This window comes from Trichechus manatus, unplaced genomic scaffold (genome assembly GCF_000243295.1).
Source record: "Trichechus manatus latirostris isolate Lorelei unplaced genomic scaffold, TriManLat1.0 scaffold00056, whole genome shotgun sequence".
NCBI lineage: Eukaryota > Metazoa > Chordata > Mammalia > Sirenia > Trichechidae > Trichechus > Trichechus manatus.
In genome coordinates, this window is record NW_004443992.1 from 14914635 (window position 1) to 14934808 (window position 20174).

Consider the following 20174-nt stretch of genomic DNA (forward strand, 5'->3'; position numbering starts at 1 on the left):
CCTTCCCCAAAAGTTCTCCTTCCCTCCTTCCCCGACCATCAACTTAACCTAAAGTACTAACAAGAATTGATCCAGCTAACAAATAGATCCAAAGGGACTAATGGGGTTGACATGGCTGCATCATGGGAAATAATGAGTCATGGAAAGTTATGAATGAAAAACAAGTGTAATCAATATATGATTATAAATGTGAGGGGGGTAGGCAATGATTCCAGGGCACTGACTCCTTTGTTTCCCATCAGACACCCACATCACCGTAACCTGTGTGCCCTAGACTGGCCATTTATGACCAGGTGCTAGCACCCTATGCTTGCTGACATGACTAAATTAAAGTGACTTCTTCAGCCTTCTTGTCTTCTGGATAAAAACCCAGCTCACACCTTCATGTGCTCTGATTTCACAATTATGTCCTGCTCTTTTTCCCTGTTATGTGATCCTATCTTTAAATTGTGGGAGAGGTGGAGAGAGAAGGCTATTGAGAGATGTTGCATGAACAGTGATCATGTAAGCCCATGAACCTTAGAGAGAATTCTATGAGAAAGGGAGACCGACTGTTTTATGCGGCACCTTCCCGTGTGTGGCATGCTGAGTTGGCAATGTGCTCAGTGTCCCAGCCTTGCTAATGGCCCATTTCCCTTCTTCTCTGTAGATGCACGTTTATTGCGTGTGCTTCTTGGCTAGTGTCCTGTCTCAGGTCCCACATTCTAACCATGTGTTCTTATTCATGAACTGGTAGGTCTTAGTTACTAAATCATTAACCATTTCAAACACTCAATCCCTATATAGGGCTGATTCACGAATTCCCAAGTCCCCTCTGACAAATAACAGGATTCCTTAGAAATACTTTCTTTTAACAAAGTCTGTCCTTTGCCTAGGAGACCCTGGGTGGTGCAAACCATTAATGCACTCGGCTGCTAACCAAAAGGTTGGAGGTGTTCAAGTACATGCAGAGGTGACTTAGAAGAAAGGCCTGACAATCTACTTCTGAAAGGATCAGCCATTGAAAATCCTATGGAGCACAGCTATTCTGATGCACATGGGGTCACCATGATTCAGAGTCAACAGAAACTGGGTTTTTTTGTTTTTTGGTCCTTTAACTTCCCTATGATCTGAAAAACTACAATTTGGTTTCTCCAGCCATCTTCATATGTGTGTTTCTTGCACGCGGAATTAATTCCAAAGGTCAGAGCAGTTATCTGCCTCTGTTTCAGACTTCTTGCTTGCTGGACTGACAGGCAGGCACTGTATTCTGGTATATTTACACTAACCCTACTAACACATTTCCAAATTCTCTACCTGTCACGTTACGTGAACCCGGTCAAGTCTGGGAGGGAGAGGTTTGCTTTTCCTTCTGGTGACCTCAGGAATGATTTAATTAAGCATCTCCTGCAGACCCGATTTATAGTCTGAAAAGTGTTCTCACAGCAGCCCTCCAATGTGCTATGTTTTTCAATGAGTTGAAATGCAATACGTTAAATGGAAATACCATCCTGAGTGTCTGCTGCCACCCTGAGAGCAGCTCCAACAAGTACGTTTGCCTCTGAACATTTCACTGCAAAAGGTTTCAAATAAATGAGCAGTCATCTCCTTTGATAACTTTTAGCACAGTTGCTAGGAGTCCAAGCAGAGAATGACTAAATTCCTCACTATGCTCCTGAGGAATACAAAGCTTTCTCCCCAGCCTTCGGCTATAAAGGAGGAAATAACATTTTAAGCCATATTTTACGAATCACAAATTCTTCTCTTCAAGATTAAAAATAAACTTAAAATAAAAATAAGAAAACTCTAATACCTAGGGGTGGGAAGGCTGAAGAAAGTGAGGGAGGAAAAGGAAGATAGGATATTAACATGTAACTGTCCTAAGTCTGTCCCAAGTGACATACTGTTCTACTGTCAGGCCCCAGATGTTCACCTCAGTTTGACAATCCTGACCCCCCAACTTGCCACCTAGGGAATGAATTAAACCAAATTTCCTGCAGGAAATGCCCTCTCCTAGTCTCTTAAAGGCTTCACCCTCAAAATGAAATCCAGCGAAAGAAAAATTAAACTCCACTGCTAAGGGCTCTAGATTGCTCAGATAAAAGAATCTACAGAGTGTGGTTATGACTGGTTTCAATCATCTTCTGCAAACTCGGAAAAAATAAGAAGTCTTCCTACAGTTATTCTTCCGGGAAGCAGTGCAATTTTTGTTTTTTTTAATCATCTTCTGAATATAATGAATAGATGGTCATAGATGAAAGCAATCAGGGAGGGACATAAACCCAAGTGCCCACAGAAGTCAGGCAAGTAACACAAATGACTGAAACAGAATCAGTGGGAATTTATGTGATCTCACCATATTTTCAACTGTTGGCAACTAATTCAATTTTTAAAAATCCACCACTGTTCTGTAATGTTTACTGAGCACTTTATATGTGCCGGACAACTTATAGATCCATTATTAAGTGCATCCTCAAAACAACCCTTCGAGGTAGATGCTGTTATTACCCTCGACTCACTGATGGAGAAAAGAGTCTCTAAGTGGCAAAGCCAACACTTGCCCACAGCTGATGTCTGTCACGTTTTTATCCACTATGCTAGACGGCCTAAGAATTTTATATAGAAACCAAGGCTCAGTGGGATTAACTAACTTGGCCAGAATCATAAAAGAGCATGGTGATTTTATTTTTAATAAAACATCAAACTACAGAAACGGAGAGTAGAATGTGAAGGAGACACGCTGGTAAAAAGCAAAAACAGAGGAGCTGTGCCACTGTTAGCCCGTAACAGCCTTGTCCGAATGGCTGCCTAGACCAAGAAATAACAGGGAGATGTTCTATCGGAAAATTATGAGTTCTCAAACATAAATAATGTTGCTCCTATTTTCCTTGTATTAAAAACCAAATGGTGTAAGGACCTCACAAAAATATCTGTGGGGTTCAAATTTAGTGCCCATTCTGTGCTTTGTGTAGGCAATGCTGCCCTCGTGTGGCCACCTTCTTAATAGCATGATTCAGTGATCAAAATCAGGGCATTTTTAAGTTCCTTATTTTCCCAAAGTCCTCTGTAGAATATTGCGTTCACGTGCACATATAAGATGCTAACATAACACAATGCCATTTGCATATTTTTATATCTATCCTGGAATTGGGTTTGTATCATTTTTACATGTGGTCTGCAAGGGCGTTGGAGGAAATGAATGGGAAATAAATCATGGAATTACTGGGCTCCTGAACTTTCAGAATTCAACTCCTCAGGGAAGAAAGGTTTTTCTCATGACAGAAAACTTAGAACTCCAGAACATAAAATGCTTCAGTGTCTCTAATCTGAACACGATCTGACAAAAATTACTATTCCTTTGCATTCCAGGGAGGAAGGTTTGTCATATTTCAGGGAAATAATAGGTCCGCTCATAAATACATTTTAAGATAAAAATAACTGTTCATGGTTGTGAATAGAAAACCATCTTGTTTCCTGCAGGCACAGGCCACCTTTAACTCCATGGAAATTACAGACCAGAAAGAGACTGTCAGATAAGGGTTACCACACCAAGGGTAGACCCTGCAGAGCAATTTTTTTAGACCAGGGTGACAACTCTCAGGACCACTCAACAGAAACCTGCTGCCTCCAGGCCTGTGTTGTGAGCCCCTGACCTGTAAGAAGACACATCCTGGGAGCCATGACATGGACAGGCTGTTCACAGTGGCCCTAAGAGAGGAAATACCATGTATAGAAACAAGATTGGGGAGCTGGGTTGCTGCATTTTTTAAGTAGGAAGGAATCACAAACCAAAACCAAAACCCATTTCCATCAAGTCAATTCCAACTCATAGCAACCCTACAGGACAGAGTAGAACTGTCCCATTGGGTTTCCAAGGAGCGGCTGGTGGATTCAAACTGCCGACCTTTTGGTTAGCAGCCCAGCTCTTAACTACTGCACCACCAAGAAGGAGTCAAGCAACCTTTAAAGTCCCTCTTGAGGAATATTTCCAAATGAAAGGAAAAAGTGTACCCACCAGATCAGTTGCTATTCCCAGTGGAACTCTAGATCTGAAAATATTTGGAAGCTGATAGTCAAATATGCCAAGAGTAGACTGAAGCCTGCAAGGCACATTTCATTCATAAACATACTTAGTTTGGCCAGTACTATTTGTTATTTTAATCAGAATATTTTACATGAAAATCAAACTTCTGGTTTCTCATTAAAATCAGAAGACTTGCCTGGCACCACTGGGCCCATTTTTCTACATGGGAGCAAGCAGTTAGAGCTGACGAGTGGCGACCCCCTTTAGGTGAAGAATGCCCACTATGGTTTACCACAGTACCCAACACTCCCTAATATACATCCAGCCCATATCATTGATTTACACTCGTTGTCTGCACCTTGCAGGCTTTACGTTATACCCGTTTATGCAGTAACTCTGAGAATTGAGATGTATATTTATCCTTTAGCAGCCGCAGAGCTCAGCAAATTTAAATAGCACTCCAGGGGAGCCAAAGTTTATAAGTACTAACTCTGATTTATTCCTTTTCATTTTACTTACACTTTTCCTCCTTTATGTGCCTTCATCATTACAACTTGCCATAAAGGTTTTAAGCATTACTTGAGTTCAAAGTTATCTCTAAAGCACCTAAAGTTTTGGTAAAGAAAGTTTTTATACAAATCTAAAGTTAAAAAAATTAAAACAGACTAATGGAAAGCACATTGAATTAGGAGGCAGAAAACCTGGGATCTTATTCAAACCTTTTCCACTGATAAACCCCGTGGCATTAAATAATCCACTTAAACCTTCTTTACCTTTTAATACTCCATAAATAAGAGATAATAGTACTTGTTCCTCCTACCTCTGTGGGATTTTGTAACAATAACCATAAATCAGAAGACATCTGTTAAGTATTCTGAGTCTACAGAAAAAATGTATCCTATAAAAACCAAGATAGCGTTGCCATGATACAGCATTTGATACAATGTAAATATTGTTATTCAATGTGGACTTTATGAAAACGGAAGCTGTTGCTATATAGTCATATCTTTGAAAAATATACATCAAAATGTTAATAGTAGTTATATCTGTGTAATGGAATTTGGATTCTTCCCCCCTGTGAAGCCCCGGTGACACAGTAGTTAAGAGCTACGGCTGCTAACCAAACGGTTGGCAGTTCGAATCCACCAGTGGCTTCTTGGAAACCGTATGTGGTGGTTTCACTTTGTCCTGTAGGGTTGCTATAAGTTGGAATCGACTTGACGGCAACAGGACAGCTTATACTTATTTTTTTTCCTTACTTTCTCTATAATGAACATGTGTTAGCTGTGTAATAAAAAATAATAATAATAAAAAGATAGGGGTTGAGAGAAAGGAAATAAAACCCTTACATTTTCATTTTTTAAGGTTTCCGCTGCCATCATTACCAAAATCTTTTTTTATAGTTAGTACATATGTTTTACATAAGAAACATGAAAATAATGTTTCTACCCTGGTAAATAGCATGCAATATTTTGCTAGGAAGCATCTTGGACCAGTCAAAGTGAAGTTGAATTAGCTGTTTTGTGCCTTCCCCTTCCTCCTATTCATCTGACCGGAATCAGTTAGGCAGGCAGGCTGAGTCAAGCTCTTTAGGAAGTTTAACTTTCCGATTCCCCTTTCCTTACGGACTGGGTGTGTGTGAACCTCTGTGCCTGCCCTGTGCTTCCAATTCAGCAATGTGGGGTTGTAATTCTTAACATCTTCTAGTAATTTTGCCCTTTGTAGAGAAGCTGTCAGTTTTCCTGAACTGAAGACCACTACAAACCAGTACGTCTCAACTGGGGGCAATGTTGCCCCCCAAGAGATATTTAACAATGTCTGGGGACATTTTTGGTTGTCACAACTGGAGAAAAGGTGCTACTGGCATCTAATGGGTACAGGGTAGGAATGCTGATAAACATCCTACAATGCAGAGGACAGCCCCCCATAATAATTTGGACCACTTATTTGGCCCAAAATGTCAGTAGTGCAGAGGTTGAGAAATCTTGATTAAAAGAAAAATGCTGTTAAATTCACATATAGTATCATGCTGTTATTAGGTGTCATCAAGTCAATTCCTACTCATAGTGACCCCATGTGTCAGAGTAGAACTGCCCAGTTGGGCTTTCTTGGCTTCAATCTTTATGGAAGCAGATCGCCAGATCTTTCTCCCATAGAGCCACTAGGTGAGTTCGAACCGCCAACCTTTCAGTTAGCAGCCAAGTGCTTAACCATCGTGACACCAAGGCTCCTTAGACTTTTTGAAGTCACAGGGATAAAAGTCATCAACTTTGTGCCTAATAATCAAAATGAGGTGTGTGGGGGTTTAGCAGATTTAAACCACCTGCTAATTTGGTATTTCACAAAATATTTGCTAGCCCTTTACGTGATAGCAATTGCTTACTGTCCGATGAGATATTTCTTCTTAAAATCTCATGTATTTAAACTCTGTGGAAGGTGACAGCACAGAAGAAAGATCAGGGAAAGAGTTGTGAAGGGCTCAATCTGTCACTGTTTACATTTCTTTCTAGCCAGGAAGATGAGAGAGAGAATGAACTAAATGCTTGCTGAAATGAAATGAGACCCACACCAGTAACATCAAACATGCTGACAAGACAGTACTCCCTGGAAATTCAGAAAGAAAAATACTCTCAACAAGGAATGCAGAAGCTCAGGGTAGTATAAATTTAAAAAGGAATTTCTTTTTAAATTCTGAAAAATGGTATCCTTAACAAAAGAATACCAGCTCTACAAGGGAATGAAAACAACAACCCCTCAGGTTGAAGCAGAACAAAAGCAAGAAGATATATTTAGACGTGAATACTGTAAATGTTTTCCTCTGAAAATCACTCTCCAGAAAATTCTCCAATTAGGCAGATAAGGAGGTTTAAAATGCATTCATGGGTTTGTTTATTAGCGTGGATTATTGTTCCTTTTCTTTGTTTGCATACAGTATAAAAAAAATGGGGTTTCACCAGTCAAGAAATTATTCAGGATAAAAATTAGCAAGTTATACTTTTGGGTGAAAAATTTTTACTCAACTTTTAAAATCCTATTCCCACTATACCTAGAGATAAGTTTGGAAATATGAACTGGAAAAGGGGAGAAAGAGAAAAGACACATAATGCCCTTGTCTTTATTGTCTTTGAGTCGAATCCTTGATATTCATTATTAATATGTTATGCTCATAATAGGCATAATTATCAAAATTCATTTGCCTGATTATTCCCTTTTTGACCCATAGGTCACAGAGCATCCTATTTATAATTCTGCATCTGGAAGAAATTTAAGAAGGGGAAGAACACAAAATAGCCCTATTGTTCTATTGATTAGCAAGCCGAGTTGAGCCTCTGAACCCCTGACCTCACTCTTTGGATTTAGTGCAACAGAGAGAGGAAGCTGGGCATTCAGGAGAGAACTGCACAGAATATTGGCTGAGTGTGTGGTACTGGATCCATAATTAACACCCATTCACCCATGGAAGCAGCAGTCAAGATCAAACAACACATTGCATGGGGCAAGTCTGCTGCAAAAGACATCTTTAAAGTGTTAAAAAGCAAAGATGTCACTTTGAGGACTAAGGTGCACCTGATTTTCAATTGCCTCATGTGCATGAGAAAGTTGGACAATGAATAAGGAAGACCAAAGAATTGATGCCTTTGAATTATTGTATTGGTGAAGAATATTGAATATACCATGGACTGCCAGAAGAATGAACTAAGCTGTCTTGGAAGAAGTACAGCCAGAATGCTCCTTAGAAATGAGAACGGTAAGACTTTGTCTCATGTACTCCGGACACATTATCAGGAGAGACCAGTCCCTGGAGAAGGACATCATGCTTGGTAGAGGGTCAGTGAAAAACTGGAAGACCTTCAACTAGATGGATTGATATGGTGGCTGCAAAAATGGGCTCAAACATAGCAACAATCCTGGGGATATTTGTCTTAGGCTGGTTTCTCTAGAAATGCACAACCAGTAAAGCTTATAAATATATATAAAGAGAGAGAGATTTATATCAAAGCAACAGCTCACACAATAGCAGAGGCTGAAATGTCCCAAGTCCATGGATCAGGATAGAGGCTTCTCTTGACTCACGAAGCCGCAAGGGCTGGTGAACCCAAGATCAGTAAGTCAGAGAGCAAGGCCCTTGCTCACAGGCTGTGAAGGTCAGCGAATCCCAAGATCGGCAGGTAAGCTGCTAGCTCAAGTCCCAACAACCGGAGGTCAGACAAACAAGAGGCAGCTGCAGGATCCAGAGAGGGCAAAAGCCAGAACGTCCACTTATATTCAGGCGCAGGCCACACCCTCAAGGAAACTCACTTTCAACTGATTGGCTACCCTCAGCAGATCCCATCATGGGGGTGATCACATATAAACACTGAGAATCATGGCCCAGCCAAGTTGACCCACAATCTTAACCATCCCAATGATGCAGGACTGGGCAGTGTTTCATTCTGTTGTACATAGGATCACTATGAATCAGAACCAATTCGATGGCACCTAACAACAACAACGTGTGGTACTGGCTCCCATGTAGCTTAGATACTGGGAGAGAAAAATAGATATAAGAATGTAATGAAAGCCTAATAAAATCCATTTCAAACCACTGTAGGGTAGGGTCAAGAGTCCTGGGGAGAGTCCACAAAGGGACGTGTGTGACAGCCGAAATCAACATCTCTACTGGAGGGCCCCATTGCTTTACTTTGGCTGTTGCCCAGTTCAAGAGCCCACCACACTGGCTCAAAGCATTCAGCCTGGGCTGAAGGGCTGCTTCTTCCAGCCTCTGGAGGCCACGTTAGCTGCTCCCCTTGTCCCTTTAGGGGTTCTTTCTCCGGCCCAGTCAAAAATGTCAAAGTGAACAGAGGCAAAATATGTAAATAAACAAACAAAAACCATGCATGGAATAAAAACAAGATTGTCCTTCTGGACTGATCTTATTTTGCTTCTAAATAAACAATTAGAAAATACCACGTAGGTGGGCACAGCCCTGGTGGTGCAGTGGTTAAGAGCTGGGCTGCTAACAAAAAGGTCGGCAGTTCAAATTCACCAGCTGCTCCTTGGAAACACTATGGGGCAGTTCTGCTCTGTCCTATAGGGTCGCTATGAGTTGGAATCAACTTGCAGCAATGCGATGTAGGAGAGAGGGGGAAAGGAGGACTCAATGCTTATAGGACATTAGCTTCTGTTAAGCATGATGGTATAATTTGGGAAAGGTTAAGAGTGATTGTTGAATAACATGATGATTGTAATTAAAGTCACTGGACTAAACATTTGGAGATAGCTGAAATGTTAAATGTCTTGTTACATATATATTTACCACAATAAAAAATAATATTAAAAAATTACTATGTAACAGTAGCTAACTTTTATGGAGTGTTTACTACATGCCAGTCTCTTTCTAAATGCTTTGCATGTATCAACTTACTCAATCCTCATGTCAATCCCCTGAAGTATGCACAATCATTACCCCACTTTACAGAGAAGGAAACTGAGGCATGTGGAGCTACAGAAGATACCCCTGGTTATATAACCAGTCAATGACAGAGCTGGAAGAGGAATCTCGGTGGTTTGATTTGAGCTCATGCATGCTCTTCACTCCGGCAGCCTCTCACCTACCCAGTGCCAATGCTGGATGGTATGACTATGGCTCATGTATTATAGAAAGAAACTGACACTCAGGAAGGCTGTGATACAAACCCTGATGCAGTGAGAACCCAAGTGTCTAACTAGTTGTTTTTCTGCACCACTGGGTCACACTGCCACCATTTAAGCAAATAATTTGATGAAAATGTCCCTTGAACCAAAGTTCAATTCAACAAGTACATTAATATTATGAACAAACAGAAAACAAAACACAAATGAAAACTACAAAAGACCTACTTATCCTTTGTATCAGTTAAAGAGTTCTCTATTTTATATAAATAAATGTCTGAAATTCCAACTATTTAAGCCCCTCAAGGGCAGGAACATATTTTTTTTTTTGTAAATACCCTACTATATTGACATGTAGTAGATGGTTGATGGTGTTGTTGTTAGGTGCCGTCGAGTTGGTTCTGACTCATAGCAACCCTATGTACTACAGAACAAAACACTGCCCGGTCCTGCATCATCCTCACAATCATTGTTATGCTTGAGCTCATTGTTGCAGCCAATGTGTCAATCCATCTCGTTAAGGGTCTTCCTCTTTTTCACTGACCCTGTACTTTACCAAGCATGAGGTCCTTCTCTAGGGACTAATCTCTCCTGATAACATGTCCAAAGTATGTAAGATGTAGTCTCCGCATCCTTGCTTCTAAGGAGCGTTTTGGTTGTACTTCTTCCAAGACAGGTTTGTTCGTTCTTTTGACAGTCCACGGTATATTCAGTGTGCTTCGCCAACACCACATTTCAAAGGTATCAATTCTTCTTCGGTCTTCCTTACTCATTGTCCAGCTTTCTTATGCATATGATGCGATTAAAAATACCATGGCTTTGGTCAGGCACACCTTAGTCTTTAAGGTGACATCTTTATTGGTTGATAGTTACTGGTATAATGAATCAATCACTCCATCAACCAACCCACGTTTGTCGAATGTCTACTATACGCAGAGTACTATGTTAGGTGCCAAAACCAAAAACCAAACCCATTGTCTTCTAGTCAATTCCAACGCATAGTGATCCTATAGGACAGGGTAGAATTGCCCCATAGAGTTTCCAAAGAGTGGCTGGTGGATTCAAACTGCCAACTCTTTGGTTAGCAGCAGAGCTCTTAACCACCGCGCCACCAGGGCCCCTTGTGGGTACAGTGGGAGATAAAAGCACAAAAGAGAAATAGATTTATCCTAACTTCCATTTAATGGCAAAAGGGATAAAGTGAATACTTTTAAAATCAAGAATAAAAAACATTCTCCCCTTCTTCCTTATCAAGAGAACTCAATTTCATTTGGGGTAGCAACGTACCCAGTTAAAAACCCTCCCCTCCCCCAGATTTCCTTACGGCTAGAGGTGGCCATGGGAATCTGCACTGACTGAATAAATGTAAGCAAAAATCACAGGGGTTGGGGTGAGGGCACTTCCAGGCAAGCTTTTTAAAAGGAAGTCACCACAAGGGGCCTCTGCCTTTCACCTTTGTTCCTCATCCTTCCCCTTTTTCTTGCCTGGAGTATAAACACAATGCCTGGTGTTGGACCCAAGATGATGGTGGAAGAGCTGGTCCTCAGTGACTTCCTCAGGAAGCTGTACCTGCTCTGGGCTGCTCGCCTCCAATTCATGGTGGATCATGGGAAGAAAACATCCACCTTCCTTGTTTAAGCCAAAGTAGCCAGGTCTCTCTTCCACGTAGCTGAATATAATTCTAATAGTTCTAATTAATGGTGAATGTTTACATGGCCTAACCTTCTCTCCCCTTACGGTTTAGAGGAGCACATGTCCTCTAATTTTGTATATATGGCCATAGGCAGCAATGTAAGAAAAGGGAAAAGAAAAACTAAAAGACATGCAAAAAACATTACTAATTACTCATTGTATAACTTTTACAGGGTTAATTATTTTTAGATATTATTTGGAAGGGAGCAGTAAATTTGTGATAACATTTTTTTCTTGCAATGTCTCCCATCTGTTTATTTTTTACACCTCATCTTGGTGAAATCACTGTTCATGTTATTTTCCTCTTAAAGTTTCTCTAATATGAGTGTTTTGAATGATCTCCCACTAGACTTTTCCAGTCAATTTTAATTACTATTTCTTGTTCCAAACGAAACTCTACCATGACATCTAAGATTTTCAGACAATATTAGATTTGAGACACTGAGTAGTTTATTTTTAGATTTCAGACTTTATCACTCCTAAATCATAGTTCTTGCACTAAAAAGTCTTTGTATAACTTCTAAGGAGTTTATTAAAATGACTATTCAAAAAGAATTGCTAAAGGGATCAACTTGTTCTTTCAAATGTCAAATAGTATCCTAGTCATCACTTAAACAGGGTCACAAAATTAGTCTTAGACTCATATAGCATAAAAACTATGATTTTAGGTCAAGATCAATATTTTTTTAATTTACATATACTGTATTTTATGCAAACAACGTGCACCTTCTGGGTTTCTTTGCTGGTCTTGCCCTCCCCCTGTGAGGTATTTTTATAGGTGCACTGTGCTAATTTTTTTTTACAGCAACATGTGGAAGAGGATGGGCATGGTGGTGCTTCTGAGGATGTCTCTAGGTGGGGAGGGCACAGCAGGCAAACAAACCTGTAAGGCACGCATTATTTGCTTAAAAATACAGTATTTTTAACTTCACAGAATCACCTCACAAAGTTGATATGTTGTATGTTATCTGCTAAATCTACAGTCACAATTACTCCTATACTTATTTGAAAACATCACCTCACTTTGCTTTATAAATGTTGATATGAGATTGGGAGTTACCAGAATGACTGCTTTATTTACCCCAAACATCAGTACTCTTCACCTTTTAGTGGGTGGACCTAATTTTTAACTTGGTCATAGGAAAAAATATTCCAGAATAAACTTACTAAGGGAAGAACTGAACTCAGAAAAACTTGCTTGTCATTTATTCAAGTTACACAAACTCATAAATAATGAGGAGATGAAGTTTTGGGCTGATGAATTGCTGCGTAGCATGGGAAATTTATTTTCTAGGATCGTCTCTGGCTTTCAGGTGCCTAAATTCTGCACATCTCTTAAATACAAATGACTGCACCAGCCAGGTAGTTCCCAAAACTCGCTTTTCCTCTCCACTATCCCTACCTGGAATTTCTCTCTCCTCTCCTCCCACCAACTGTAACTCTTCTACAATGTCAGGACAAATCAAAAGGAAATGTGAAGGAGGAAGATAGGGTAAAACTTCATTGTCCATTTCTTCGGTCCTTTCTGTCCCTTATTACTTCCTATATCACCTGCTACCAAAAAAAAAAAAAACACACCTAAAAACAAAAAAAAACCCCATTATCGTACAGTCAATTCCGACTCACAGCAACCCTATAGGACAGAGTAGAACTGCCCCATAAGGTTTCCAAGGAGCAGCTGGTGGATTTGAGCCACTGACCTTTTGGTTAGCAGCCAGCCTCTTAACTACTGCACCACCGTCTCTTTGCTAATGTCATTGCCTAAAAAGTCAGCTAATTCCTAGGAGGAAGCCTACCTGACTCAGTGTATCACCCCATTGTCGGTTAGGCTACTGCCTGATCTCTCAGGCTGAGCAGTCTTCCCGTGTACTCTTGCCCCACTTAGCATCTTCCTCCCTACACAGTGAGCAACTTGAGATCAGAACATGTCTTTCACCTGTATGTTCAGGGCCTTGCAGCCTTGCTCAGTGTTTGGCTTATATGTGGAGCTCATACGGGCCCTTCTGAGACCAAAAAGATTGAAAACCTCTATTATAGGTCATACTCACTCTTTTATCATCATTTCCCACTTAACTCAATGACAGCTGACATTTACTAGGTCCCATTGCTGTCGAATCAATTCCAACTTAGAGTGACCCTATAGGACAGAGTAGGACTGCCCCGTAGGGTTTCCAAGGCTGTAAATCTTTACGGAAACTGACTACGACATCTTTCTCCCGCAGAGTGGCTGGTGGGTTCAAACCACCAATCTTTCAGTTAGCAGCCGAGCACTTAACCACTAGGCCACCAGGTCTTCTTCATTAACAGGGTGCTTTCTTCAAATGAGATGCCTGACAGGTCACTTTTCCTTTCATCCTCAAAATAGTCCTGTGATCTAGGTGCTGTGACCGGCCCCACTTGCAGGAGAGGAAACTGAGGCTTGGGGCAGTTGGGCACTGTGCATGAGGTCACACATCCAGTGAGAAAAGAAACTGGGATTGAGGCCTGGCCTTGCTAACACCAGAGCCCCCGCCCTTCACCATCCCAGCCCCTGTCCTCCTGCCCTCTCCAGCTTTCCTCTCTTAGTCATTCTCTGAGTCAGCTGGCTTCAAACTACCGACTCATCTTTGAATCATCCCTCTGCTTTTTCCTTGAAATGATCCGAACTCCCTCCCCAAGGCAGTAGAGGGACTCAGGGCTCTGAGGCTTGGGTTCCTGGAGCAGGAGCTGCCAATCAGCATGGCCAGGCCCCAGGCGTCCAAGCAGTGAAGTCAGGAGCCAAGGGAGATGGACAAGACCGAGGCCTGGAAACAAAAGGGCAAGACTAAGAGGGAAAATATTTGGGAGGAAAGATGGCTGAGGGAAGTAAAGGTAGATCCTTTTCCCCTGGTTTCTCGGCCTCAAGCCCATAGGTGAGGAAGAAGTGTTAAACCAGGCCCCTGTCTATTAATCATATCCGTCTCTTAATCTCTATTCCCACTCGTTGGCTTTCTTCATGTAGCAAATACATGGTGTGATAAGTGGACTGTGATGGGGTAATAACAACTGTAACATTTATTGGGCACTTACTATGTGAAGGCACTGTTTTAAGCACTTTGCATGCATTAATTTCATTTAATCCTCATACAGGCCCAGTGAGGTAGGTACATATTTTACACATGAGGAAGCTGAGCCGTGAACAAGTAGTATGGGATTGTATGGGAGTGAGCAAGAGAAGCACGTAACCTACTCATGGGGAAAGAAGGGATAAGGAAAAGCTTATCGCAAATAACATCTGTATTAGTTTCCTATTACTGTGGGAACAAATTACTGCAAACTTAGTGACTTAACACAACACAAATTTATTATCTTACAGTTTTGGAGGTCAGAAATCTGCAATGGATTTTACTAGACCAAAATCAATGTGTTGGCAGAGCTGTGTTCCTCCCAAAGGATCCAGAGGAAAATCTGTTTCCTTGCCTTTTCCAGTTTCAAGAGGCTGCCTTCACTCCTTGGCTCGTCGCCCCTTCTTCCATCTTCAAAGCCAGCAGTGTAGCATCTTTTTTCATCGGGCCTCTGCCTCCATCCTTACATCTTCTTTTTCACTGCAACTCTACTGCCTCTCTCTCATAAGGGACTCTTGTGATTACCCAGGATAATCTTCCTCTCTCAAGAGCTTTAATGTAATCATTTGTACAAAGTTCCTTTGCCGTGGTAGGTAACATAGTCACAGATTTCAGGGATTAGGACATACATATCTTGGGAGAGGGCAGCATTATTCAGCCTACCACATATCTAAACCAGGTTCATCCAATGATTCAACAAATATTTATTGAGAGCCTACTATGTTGACTCTGGGGTGCTGGAGGGATAGTGATAAACAAGACCTGAAGATAGAGTAGAAGCTAACCAGGTGAAACAGAGTGAGGGAAAAGTTGCTCCAGGCTAAATGAGCATGCAAAGGCCCAGAGAGGAGAGAGAGCTGGTCCCTCCAGAGTGGAGTCTGTGGTTCCTCAATACTGCCTGCATATTAAAATCAGCTAGGGAGCATCTTTAAAAGTCTCCTATGCCCTACCTCCCTGCCACTCCCAAGGTTCTGATGTCAGAGGTGGGTCTCTGGCCTCAGGTAATTCTAATGTGCAGCCAGGTTGACAATCACTGGTCAAGAGGGTGGCATGAAAGGACACAGGTGCCTAAAAAATGAGGCTGGAGAGGAAAACAAGAGGCAACTCAAGAACATCTTGTAAACCAAGAGTTTGGATTTTACATGGAGTGTTTGCTTAATCAAGGGAGCGATATGATCACATTTGGTCTTTCTAAGGATCATCTGGCTGTCAAATAGAGGGAAACAATTTAGGAGGCTGTTGTGGTGGTTCAGGCAGGGAATGATGGAGCCTGGAGTTAGTATAGGACTAGAGTGAATGGAGAGAATGGTGAAATCAAAGTTAGAATCACTAGACTTGGTGAGTGAGCAGATATGGGGAGTGACAGAGAGGAAGGAGGCAAAGATGAGAATGGTTTCTGGTATGCCTAGAATTATTGCCCTGGAGCCCTGACTGGATATCCTAACTCCCGGCTTTTTTCCTTCCAATCAACTCTGTGCATAGCCACCAAAGCAACCTTCTTTAAATATCACTTACCTTGTTGAGGAGAATTAGACAGCCTACTGATTGGCTCCAGTGCATTTGTCCTGGAGCCAAACAGCGTGGGTACAAATCCTACCTCAGCCACTTTACTAGCTGTGTAATCTTGGTCCAGTTACTTTTCTGTGCCCCGTTTCCTCAGTCATAAAATGGGATGCTGAAAATAGTGTTTACACCGCAAGGCTGCTGTGAGTCAATGTATATAAAAGCACTTGTATCACTACCTGTGCGTGGTAAGCACTAATAAAAATTAATTATTATTATGGCATTCCTCTACTCAGAAACCTTTCATAGAAAACCTTCTGTTTTAATTCACTTGAATCCCTGAGCCTGCCTCACCAGATCCTTTATGATCTAGGTCCACCCCATGACCCAGCCTCACTTAATTCTCTTCCCCCAAATACACCCTCCTTTCTAGTCACTCAGTGTCCCACAAACACACCAGATACACACCTTCATGCCTTGGTCATGCTGTTCCCCTCATTTTAAATGCCTTCCTTATCCCCTTCTACCCTCCTCAATCCTTCTGTCCCTTAAATGCTCATTACTACTTAGAAAAGTAACTCCAAACGCAGTGACTGGTGACTGTACTCTGTATAATCATTTTCCCCCAAGCAGGACAGCATGTCATTCCTAACAGGAGGCTATCATTCCAAATAACTCATAAAGCCATTCACGCTCATACCTGTCACTGCGATCTAAACGCCAAGCACTCACAGAAGGCCCAGAGCGTAAACTTGTCTTTCCCATGCTTCGTGGAGCACTATGGATGCCCCAGCAACCCATAAATAAAAAATAACTTTGGTACGAGTCAAGTTTCCATCAGGACTATCAGCTATGAAATATTTAAGGCTTCCTTGGGTTATTAAACCAAACCAATGTTGTGTGTTAAAAAGAGATAGGACAAAAAAATATGAATTAATTGACCAAAATATATTTCAGTAGCTGTCCTTATAGGGTAAGTAAAGCCTTACTTACCCAAGCAGAATTTCATGAAGCACATGTGTCCTTCTGTTCCCTACATCCTTTTGTTTTTACAGCTTTATTGAGGTATGATTGACAAACAATAGACTGTGCAATAGTAAAGTGCATAACTTGACAGATTCTAGTCTTTTAACCACAAAGCTTTATATACCAATCAAAAAAAAAAATTCTCTTACATTTTCAAGCATGATAGTGTAATGATAAAAATCCAAGTTTTGCCAATAGTACAGCTTTCCCCACCTCTAAGCTACTAGAAATTCCACTTGTTTGGGAAAATATTCCAGAATTTGAAATTCAGAAACTGAAAGGGTTTGTCTTTTTTTAAAAATGAGAAATGATAACTTTGTGTTTGAAACCAAGACATCTTGATTTGCTTTTGGCTAGAAATAAAAGATTTCCTCTAAAATGGGCCCCTCATTAACTATAATCTGTCTATAGATTGCATTCAGTTCAGTAGAAGGGTACATTCAGAGACAGAAGGAATCATCTCTCCATGTTCTCAGGGAGGTCGAGAGCAAGAGAACACATCCAAGTGGCACCAAGCACCAGATCCCGGCAAATGTTTGCAGCAAGGCTGCAGGTTCACTTGTTAGTGATCCACTTATTCAGCCACATTTACTGAGCCTCTGTACTTCACTGGGCTTGGGAACCCTGCCCCTATCAGCAGCATACAGGTTATTTCAAGAGATAAGATACAAATTATTGGCCTCTGCAGTGACCCAGCAGGCAGCACCAATACCCTCAGGACCTGAGTTGCCCTGATTAGCCTGCATCTATAAACTATAGGAAGACAGCTGCTGGAGGCTGGAAAGGAGGTAATGGTGGAGTGATGGTGTATGTACTGCATATACATTTCCCCTACCCTGCCATGACGGCCCAGTCTGTATGGATGGGTTTCTGACTCGGTTTCCCAGATTCTTGACTTCTCAATATTCTCTCCCTAAGAATACTCCCTGAATCCTAGCCTGCTTAGATAAGCCCCAACTGTCAAGGCCATTCCCCAAGAGCTGAACCTCATTTCCTGAGCCTGAAGCTATTGGATAATATCCAACTGGCAAAGATGGGACAGGCAGAGAAGTGTTATCCAAATTTGCCTGACCATTAAGAGTCACCCTGGGAGTGTATCAAAACTACAGATGCCTAGGATCCAACCCAGGCCTACGTGAATCAGAAACTCAGGGGGCAGTGAGGCTTTCCAGATAAGGAAACCAAGGCTCAGAGAAGATAAGTTACAGGCTCAAGCCCACACATGTGGTGACAGAGCCAGGAAGAGAACCCAAGTCTATTTAATCCCACCTTCTTTTGTGTTAGAATTAGATGTGTGGGAGGATATGGAGCCATCTTTGCCTCAGCACCACCCCCCTTCTTCAATCACAGCCTCCTTATTCCATTTCCTGCAGTCATACACTTGCTCAGTTTCTTCAAGAATATAATCCTGGGGTCACAAACTCAAATGCCTACAACATACAGGCAGGTACAGTCAACGACTGAAGCAGGCTGGGTAATAGTGCACGTGGAACAACGGTGAAAGAAGATCACTCTGGCAAAGTGGAGAGTCCTTCCTGGTCCAAGGGGACAGCTGCTACTCGGCTCCCACCAGCAGCTGCCCAATGAGAATGTGGACCTAGCTTTGCCTAAAAGCCTAGATTTTCAGGTGAAATCTCAAAATGCCACTCCCATGAGTATGTTACGTTATATAAAACCCCATCTCAGAGATGGGAGGAAGAAAATCTCTGACTGGTCTTGAAGAAGCAAGCTGCTATGATGCCCCTGTGGAGGGAACTGCCAGTGCCTCTGACAGCTGAGCGCCTCAGTCCTACAACCCCAAAGAACTGAGTTCTACCAACACCATGTAAGCTTGGAAGAGGTTCCTGAGTTCTAGAAAAATACGCAGCCTGCCTGACACCTCAACTGCAGCCTTGTAAGACCCTGAGCAGAAGACCCAATTAAATCATGCACAGACTCCTGGCCCACAGAAACAGTGAAATAATAAATCTGTGTTGTTTTAAGCTACTAAGTTCATGGTAAATTGTTTCACAGCAATAAAAAATGAATACACTCTCCTACGCCTGCCTTTCTTAGGCAGTGCTTCAAACTCCAAAGGTTCCCTCTTGCCATCTGCTGTCAACATTTCCATCCCTAACTGCTCTGATCTCAGCTGGCTGTCAAGGGGGAAATTAATTTAATAAACTGATTTACCTACACCCTTATATTAGTTTCCTAGGGCTGCTAAAACAAATTACCACAAACTTGTTGGCTTAAAACAACAAACATTTTCTCTCAGGCTAGAGGCCAGAAATCCAAAATCAGGGTATTGACAGAGCCACGCTCTCACCAACAGCTCTAGAGGAAGATAGTTCCTTGCCTCTTCCAATTTCTGTTGGCTCCAGGTGTTCCTTGTCTTGTAGCAGCATAGCTCAAACCTCTGCCTCTGTCTTCACATGGCCCTCTCCCCTGTGTCTCTGTGGATCAAATTTCCCTCTGCCTTGAGTTGGAATCAACTCAACGGCAACTGGTTTGGTTTTGGCTTTTCTCTTATAAGGATAGCTGTCACTGGATATAGGGTCCACCCTAAATCCAAAACGATCTCATCTTGAGATATTAAAGCTCATTATATCTGCAAAGATCCTTTTTGCAACAAGGTTGCCTTCACAGGTCCTAGGATACGGAAGGAGGAGCCCTGGCGGTGCAATGGTTAAGCACTCAGCTGCTAACCAAAAGGGAAGATGTTGGAACCCACCGGCGGTTCCATGGGAGAAAAGACCTGGCGATCTACTCCTGTATAGATTACAGCCTAGGAACCCCTATGGGGCATTTCTCTGTCGTACAGGATCACTATGATTCAGAATCAACTCGACGGCACACAACAACAACAGGATATGGACGTATCTTTTGGGGGGCCTCCATTCAACCCGCTACACACTCCTAAGGATTCTTTGCATTTTTAAGAAAGGGCTTGGAGAGATACTAGATAAATAAATCAAAGGAATGAATGATTCAAAACAGTGAAATTGCAGAAAAGTAGAAGGAAGTTGGTGCCTGGAGATTGTCCCAGTGGGCCTCAGGCTATACCATAGTCTCTACCTAGGAGTAAGGTGTCCCTTAGTAACACAAATAGTTAAGCCCTCAACTACCAGCTGCAAGGTTAACGGTTCAAACCCACCCCGAGGTGCCTCTGAAGACAGGCCTGGCGATCTGCTTCTGAAAGTCACAGCCTTGAAAACCCTATGGAACCGTTCTACTCTGACACACATGGGGTTACT